The sequence below is a fragment of the Euleptes europaea genome, chromosome 8 (assembly GCF_029931775.1).
Source record: "Euleptes europaea isolate rEulEur1 chromosome 8, rEulEur1.hap1, whole genome shotgun sequence".
In the NCBI taxonomy this organism is placed as follows: Eukaryota; Metazoa; Chordata; class Lepidosauria; order Squamata; family Sphaerodactylidae; genus Euleptes; species Euleptes europaea.
In genome coordinates, this window is record NC_079319.1 from 44695700 (window position 1) to 44704249 (window position 8550).

The window sequence follows — 8550 nt, forward strand, 5'->3', positions numbered from 1 at the left end:
ATATGACATACCTTCCTCAGGCAGAATATATGAGATTTGAAAGGTACAAGAAGACTACATGGTCTGTTCTATACACATGAAAGGGTATATATAGATTATCATATCAGAACAGAGATCCATATGTATCCTAACCAAGTGCAGCAAAACTGTAAGATTATTAGCATTTAAATAGCAGTTTTGAATGTTCAAAGTGCCTCAAATACATTATCTTATTGCCACACTTAAAACAACTCTATGATTATCCCTGAATTTTAGATGGAGAACTGAAGTGGAGAGAATAGCTTCATCCTGCGGCATGAAAGGAGATTGGATCAAGACTTTCTAGAGAGTTGAGAGAAAAGAGTCCCTTCCTTATATTAGAAATAATGACCACAATAAATATGGATGTCACATGGTAGTAACGCAAACAGAGTACAAGATTATTTATTTATCTAAATGATTTATATGACTGACTTTCTCTGGACCAACTCAGGACCCAAGGCAGGTAACAACAATAATATAAAACACAATAAAACTGTATAAGATTACAGAATTAACTGTTTTAAACATTAAAAGAATAAATATAAAATACATTAAAACCACATTAAAAGCACCAGTTAAAAGCATCTTGTCTAAAAACAACCTATGCACAGATTTAAAAATAATCCATTTGCCCTATGCTGCTGCTTCAGAGTCATGCTCTAGGTGGCTTACAATTAATGTAATAGTACAAAAAAAGAAGTCATTAAGAACAAGCCATAAAACAAACCTCAGTCCAGCAGCAGACCATTTTTAAAAAGGTTGGTAAAATAAAACTGCTAATTAAAAGCCTGGGTAAAAAGATGTGTTTTGGCATGGTGCCTAGAAGACAGTAAAGTAGGTTCCACCATAGCAAATTCCCAGTCTCCAGTCATCATGTACCTCATCTCTGAAGACCAGGGAGCAGAACTGGAGAGGTAGATCTTAACTGGTGGGCTGGACAGTATGGAAGGAGATGGTCTTTCAGGTACCCTGGCTCCAAGTCCTTTAGGACTTTAAACTTAAGAAACAACACTTTGAATTTGTGCTCAGAAACAGATGGGTAACCAGTGCAGATCTTTAAGTACAGATCTTTAACCAACCCCTGAAACCAGCCTGGCAGTAATACTTTGGACCAAGTGTTTTTTGAGGAATTATTGTAGCTAGCATAACAGCCAAAGCTAACAAAAGGTGCTATGTGCCATGGAGGAGACCTAACCCCGTCAAACCCCCAAGCTATGAATCCACTTCTTTCGGGGGAAGTACAATCCCCTCCAAGTCAGGCTGTCTCCACAGTACTCAAGAAGCTTCTCCATTGAACAACAGTTTTGTCTGGACTAAACTTCAGTTTATTGGCCCTTTCGTATCCCATTACCTTTTCCTGGCACCTATTTAGGACTTCTACTGATCCATCTCACTTAGCTGTTAAGGAGAAATAGAAGGGTGTAATCCACATACTGATCCCCAGACAACCTCTCTCAGCAATTTCATGTAAATGTTCTATGGGGGGAAAGATGGATCTCTGCAGAACCCCAAAGCATAAATGCCACGGGGCTTTTGGGTTCAGAGATGCTTTCTTCAGGGGGGTTAATTATATTTTACAGCCTTGCTGAACAGCTGGGAGGTAGAAAAGCCCTGACTTCTTCCAGCAGGCACTTCCAAAATCATGGGGCAGCCAATAAAAAACCTAAGCCTTGGTTATTGCAGAATGTATCAAAGGGAGCACTGACAACAGGCCTTGTTTGGAGGAACACATCTGCCTCAGGAACCAGCACAGTGTAGTGGTTAAGAGCAGTAAGACTCTAATCTAGAGAACTGAGTTTGATTCCCCCTTCCTCCACATGAAGCCTTCTTGGTGCTCTTGGGCCAGTCACAGTTATCTCAGAACTCTCTCAGCCCCACCAACCTCACAAGGCGCCTGTTGTGAGGAGGGGAAGGGAAAGCAATTGTAAGCTGCTTTGAGACTCCTTAGAGTAGATAAAAGAGGGGTATAAAAACCTTCTCCTCCTCCTCATGGGAACATGCAGAAAGATGCAGTCCAAATATGTGGTCCCCGGATGACTTTTAAAAGTAAGCGTTTTAAAAGTGAACACCAGCACATTAAATGGATCATAGAAATGAATAGGTAGCCAGCACTGGGACCTCAGGAGTAACATGATCCCACTGTCTATTCCATTATAACAAATTGGTTGCCACATTTTGCACCAACTGCAGGTTCCAGATCATCTTCAAGGGCAGCTCCATGTACAGAATGTTATATTAATCTTCAAGGTTAAAGCATGGATCAGCGTGGCCAGGTCAGGCATCAGCAAAGGGGAGACCAGCTTCCTAACTAGAGGTAGGTGGGAAAAAGTATTTTTCTCTGTCAAGGGCATCTGGCTCTTCAACAAGAGACCAGGTTCCAGTAAGACTTCCAAGCTCTGAACAAAGTCTTTCAGCTAAAGTCACATACTTTTTTGGCCAGTAGTGGAAGCAAGCTTTTTTTTTTAAAAAAAAAAATATCTGTACAATATGGTATTAGAAGTTGTTGTATGTGAGTATAAATGAGAGTAAAACAAAATGCTAAAGTTCAAGCTTTCAGGATTTGGGTGGTGGAACATACTTTTCATGAGATGCCAAGCAGTAATGAAGCTTAGCTCAGAAGGCAAAAACACAGGCTAGGCTCATTAATTTCTGCAAAAGGAAGCACAGCTGAAATATTGAAGAAACCAATAAGAATTCTAAGGCACTATTTGAAGCTAATGAGGACATCATTTTAAAAGCATGAAAATCAATTGAAAGGAATGTTATTGCAATGCTTTCAGTAGTGCTTGCTAGTTGATAAGCAATAAGTTGACAACATTTTGACAGCCAACAGCTGCTAAAACTGAAAAACTTAAGAGATGCCAGGTCCAAGTGTCTAATGAGATACAATAGCAGCTTGACCAATGATCAGTTAGAGAATGGGCACAGAACTTCTCCTGTATTTCACTTCCAGTGTATATCACCAATTGTCTCTGAAGTCCCAGTTCAGGCCTCCAGAGTCCTTCTCTGTTGGGTGTCCAAATTTGCAGGCACTCATACCTTCTGTCATTGTGGCAGTGGAGTCTTCAGACCAAAGATAGTATTCCAGTCAGTGTTAAGCAGATTTATTTACAGATAATTTCTATTGAATAAAACTTTCTTCCAAGAAAATGTGATTAGGACTGTAGCTGCATCTGGCTGTACCAAGACCAGGATCCACTGGAAACTTTTTGACTAGAGCACTGCATTTTTATTGAAAGACAACATTTCAGTTAATAGCCTTGAAAGTGAAATAATCTGCAATAGGATGATCTAACTAGGCGCTGAACTGATTGGTGCTAATTTTGGTTAATCATATTATTCATATGTTCTGTGGGGTTGTTTCACAAAACAAAGCTACGGGAGACAAATGCAGCCTTTTAGTGGTTTTATGCTGGTCGTGTATAATCTCTATACTTTCTGCTATGGCCTTCTGGTACAAACATTAGTTCCTTTCTTCTCATTCATCATTTTAAACCTTCACCCAGGATGGGCCCCATTTCTCAAAAAAAAATCTACTCGTCACATGATCCCAGGGGAAGGCAAGTCATCACCCCCCCCCCCCGACCACAGCTGACTAATATGTCACTGCTTCTAGGAAACAAAACACTGGCAGGCCATTTTTCAAAACTAAAGTTGTGAATTTGGAATTATCCCCATCTCTTTTCATATATACAAACTAAATGGTGATGTCTTTCACATAATGAAGCTTCTTCCCATAGCTTGAAATTACACAAATCTTTAGTGGGATCAATGAGGAAAGCCCAATGAATATCTGTTTGTTCCCACATATCCCAAATGAAGATGCCAGACAATAGTATGAGTTAAGGTAGGCATTTTTAATTTATCACCAGCTGAACTATAATTTATTAAAACTCTCTTTCTTATTACAGCGTGTTCTGTAAGAGGCTAGTGTGACAGAAAGTTTCAAGTTCTACCCTCCAGGAGCTACAGCCAATCACTTTCAAATGTTGAACTGGACTGTTGAAAAGAACAAAAAAGGAGGAGTTTGGCAGTTTAACTGCTAGCCAACTGACAGAGTTGAGGGTTGCTGGATTTTGATGAGTAGCATTGCCAACCTCCAGGTACTAGCTAGAGATTTCCTGCTATTACAACTGATTGCCAGCTGATAGAGATCAGTTCACCTGGAGAAAATGGCCACTTTGGCAATTGGACTCTATGGCATCCCCTCCCCAAACCCCACCCTCCTCATGCCCTGCCCTAAAAATCTCCAGGTATTTCCCAACCCAGAGCTGGCAACCCTATTGATGAGAGAAGGGTTAGGAGGCCTGCTGGTTAGCCAGTGTGTCCGTTAGGAACTTTTGAAAATAGGTACAGTTTAGGTTCCTGTGAAAACCAGTTAAAAGCCTTTGTTCTATATTATAAGTCTGAATTACTCAAACAAGAGACCTTCATAAATGTTCATAACCTGTTTCGTATTGTTCATAACCTGTTTCATAACTTTCTCAGGCCCCAGATCTCCAGTAACTTTCTTACTGTAATACTGAGAGGGCTGGAAAAAAAGGAAAACAAAGAAACAACCAAGCCGTGCATACTACTGGAATAAACCTGTTTCTTAGTAATTTTCATCAAACCAACCGTGTGGTCCCTTCAAGCCTATAACAGGCCAAGTGAATGCTGGGTGGGACCTAGGGTTGCCAGGTGCCCGGTGGTGGCGGGTAAAATCCTGCCAATCCTCCGGGCACAGGTGAGTGCCAGCGGGCTCAGTGGGCACGCGCATGCTCTGCCCACGTCCCTTCCGGAATGCTCTGGCAACCTTGGCTGAAACTCTAGGGAAACCATAGAGTTTCAGCCGGGATTGCTAGTATCCGCGTTGCTTCCGGGTAGACATGGAAGTGACGTAGGCACACTGCGCACGTCCGCTCTGCAAATCTCCTGCCGATGGAGCTGCGGGGCCTGGCAAGCCTAGTGGCACCTGTAGATTACTCTAAGCGGACACAGCAAAGAGTACCCCCAAAGAAAGGTGCATAAGTGCAGCCCAGACTTGGTCTCTCCTGAGGCCTGGTTCGCACACATCTCCTTCAAGAAGTGGTCCTTGTGAAAACTCCACTATCTGTCAGACGTTCATGCATATCAGATCAGGAGCAGCCATATGTGCAGTTCTGCTCACCCGAATGAGAAACCTTTCAACACCCACCTCCTCCCTCCAACCTCTGCTCCCATTCCCAAGGCTCACTGGACTCAATTCTTCAGGATCATGCCTCCCTCCCTTAGGCATTTAATTAGGTAATTAAATAGGTTTTCATAAGTTGTGTGTGTGCTGTTTGCATTCTACCTTAGTTTTATGTCCTCCAATAAACCGTTTAATGTGTTCAGGCCTTTTTCTGTTTATTCTTTTATTTATTTCTTTTTTAAAAAACAGAAAAACAAAAGGGGAAAACTCAAAATCCAGTAACTAAACAGAGTTTAAAAAAAGAAAACAAGATATACATAAAGATAAAAATATAACAACAATGGTGGCAGATGTACACATAATTTTCTATAAAAGATTTTCAAATATCTAAAATTAAGTCCATACACAATTGTCTTATATATGCCACATGTTCAAATACTGATAGAATTCTAAGTTCCTCAATCCACTGATTTACCAGAGAATGACATTTATCTTTCCAATATTGTAATATGAGTCTTTTAGCTATAGTAAGGGCATGGAGGATCCATTTTCATTGACCATCAGTTAGCCCTCAAGAGACAGGCAGATAGTTTAAAAGTACACAAGCATCCTCAAAAATCAATGAACATTCTGATACACAATTGATCTGAGTAATAACCTTTTCCCAGAAAAACTGAATGACTGGACACACCCAAAACGTATGTTTAAGGAGTACATTGTGTTAGTTACAATGCCAACAGACACTTTACTCAGTCCTTTGCTAAAGAGTCACTGTGGTGTCCAGTATATTCTAAACATAATTTTTGCTGAATAAGTCACAACTTAAGATCCATAGAGCAGGTGTAAACTTTAAAGCCATATCCTATCGCTTTGGCAAATTAAGACAATCTAAGAACATAGGAACATAAGAAAAGCCATGCTGAATTGGACCAGGGCCCATCAAGTCCAGCAGTCTGTTCACACAGTGGCCAACCAGGTGCCTCTAGGAAGCCCACAAATAAGACAACTGCGGCAGCATCCTGCCTGTGTTTCACAGAACCTAATATAATAGGCATGCTCCTCTGATACTGGAGAGAATAGGTCTGCATCATGACTAACTTATTCCATTCAGTCCTGAGACTCTGCATATCATATTTATTAATGGACATCAAATATTTATAGACAATTATTGTAGTTTTCATTTTCTGCATCGATTCAATTAGAGTTCCCAGGAGCAAAACAGACATAGATTTTTTTCCTGTCTGTTTGCATTTCTTTACTTACAAATGCTACAGTCAGATCTGGACCCTGGTATATATCAGGCAGTGATCTCTATATAAAAGATGCCCAGAAGGCTCATGTGTTTGTGTTTTACACACAAAGGGGATGTTCCACATGTCAAGATTCATACACGTGTACAGCATTTGGATAACAGCACCCTGAGTCCAAGCATCATCCTCACTGAGGACGAGAAGACTAAACAGTCCCCAAAAGCCTCAATGATAAAAACAAAAGTATAGAAAAGTCCCTAATTTCTATATCTGGAGATGGGGTGTCATCATAGCTAGCACATGGGTTTGCCAGTGTTTGGTTACAACCACCCTGGCACAAAGCTTGAAGTGGTACTATAACCATGTATGGACATTACACTTCATCCTAGATAACTGTCTACAAGTGAATGAATGCTGAATTTTCACTCTGTGAACACTTACTGGCTAATTTAATCTACTTCCTGCAATTCCTAAAGAGGTGTGACATCACGTCTGGGTTTTCCCTGTAAGTGATATCACCTCATAGGTCCAACAGCCATTATTTTATTATTTGAGCGGTAATGGGTAATGGGACCAGTGAGACTGGCAACTCTATGTGGTCAGTCGGCATCTACTCAAAGCCTAACCTGCTTCACACTTACCAAGATACAAAGAGAAGGTAAGGAGATGTCTACCTGGGTTTGAATCACACATACACGTGATATTTCCAAGGCTTTCGCTATATCCATGGTGGCTTAGTTTTGGAGGGTGTGTCTTGATTTGGAGGAGAGTCTCTTAAGAGCCAGAAATAGAGGTTCTGGATTTCAGGTTACCAGGTTACTAACTTGTTTACTTACTTCCTTATTCATAGCCCATCATTCTTGCTCAGAGTCAAGTTAGACAGTGGCAATGACAATGACAAGGAATCTTGTATGTTCTGGTGAGGTGGAATAAAGCTCGAGGAGTGAATGATGTCTAGTAGCTTGAGATCTGGGCCAGATAGTAAAGTCCACATCCCCTTGGGTAGAACAATGTACCTGCAGGACACGTTTTACCACAAACTTGTGCTCCTTTCCTGCACATCAAAATGTGCCAAGAGATATCAGCACAATTCCCCTATGCCGCCCTAGGGTCAAGCTGCAAAGTCCCCCCCCCAAAAAAAAATTATAGTAAGATATAATAATATGATTTAGGAGCCCCATGGCGCAGAGTGGTAAGCTGCGGTACTGCAGTCCAAGATCTGCTCACAACCTGAGTTCGATCCCGACGGAAGTTGGTTTCAGGTAGCCGGCTCAAGGTTGTCTCAGCCTTCCATCCTTCCGAGGTCGGTAAAATAAGTACCCAGCGTGCTGGGGGTAAAGTGTAGATGACTAGGGAAGGCGCTAGCAAACCACCCTGTAAACAGTCTGCCTAGTAAATGTTGGGATGTGACGTCACCCCATGGGTCAGGAATGACCTGGTGCTTGCATAGGGGACCTTTACCTTTTATAATAATATGAATAAATAAATGAGTCTGGAGATTATTAAACTTTAAACTTTATCAGTCTAATACTGCTCAAGGCCATTGTGTTGAATGAGTAGTTTCACGTAAGTAATTGCTAACCTTGGGTCAAGCAGTTACATATACATGCATCTCCCTGTATCTCTTTGTTCAATAAGTAAAGACCTTCACATTATACTATTCATAGTATACTGACCTCCTGCCATAAAGACTAGGATTAATTTTTAAGATAGTTTTTGTTCCAAACACAGAAGTTATATAACAGAAAACACAAAAAGTCATATTTTAAATATCTTGTCCTACTAAATAAATACCTTTATGCAAATGTCTTTGTGACCAGCAGAGGGAGCATTTAATTGCTCATGAAAGGAACTGATCTCTGTCACAATTGTTTGAACTATAATAAGGAAAGATTTATTATAAACACTATAGTGACAGGCAGCCTGAAGCTTACAGTACTACTATTCCAGCATCCAATAAACTGAGATTTTCCTTTCTTCAATAAAGGGCAGAGTGCAAAAAGCAGTATTTTTAAAAAATTTGTCAAAGTTACAGAAACTGTCAGCAAACACTTATGAAATAATGTGTTGTCAAATTATGCAAAACACTAGTTAGAAGTACAATCTGTCTGCAAAAAATGTTTACTC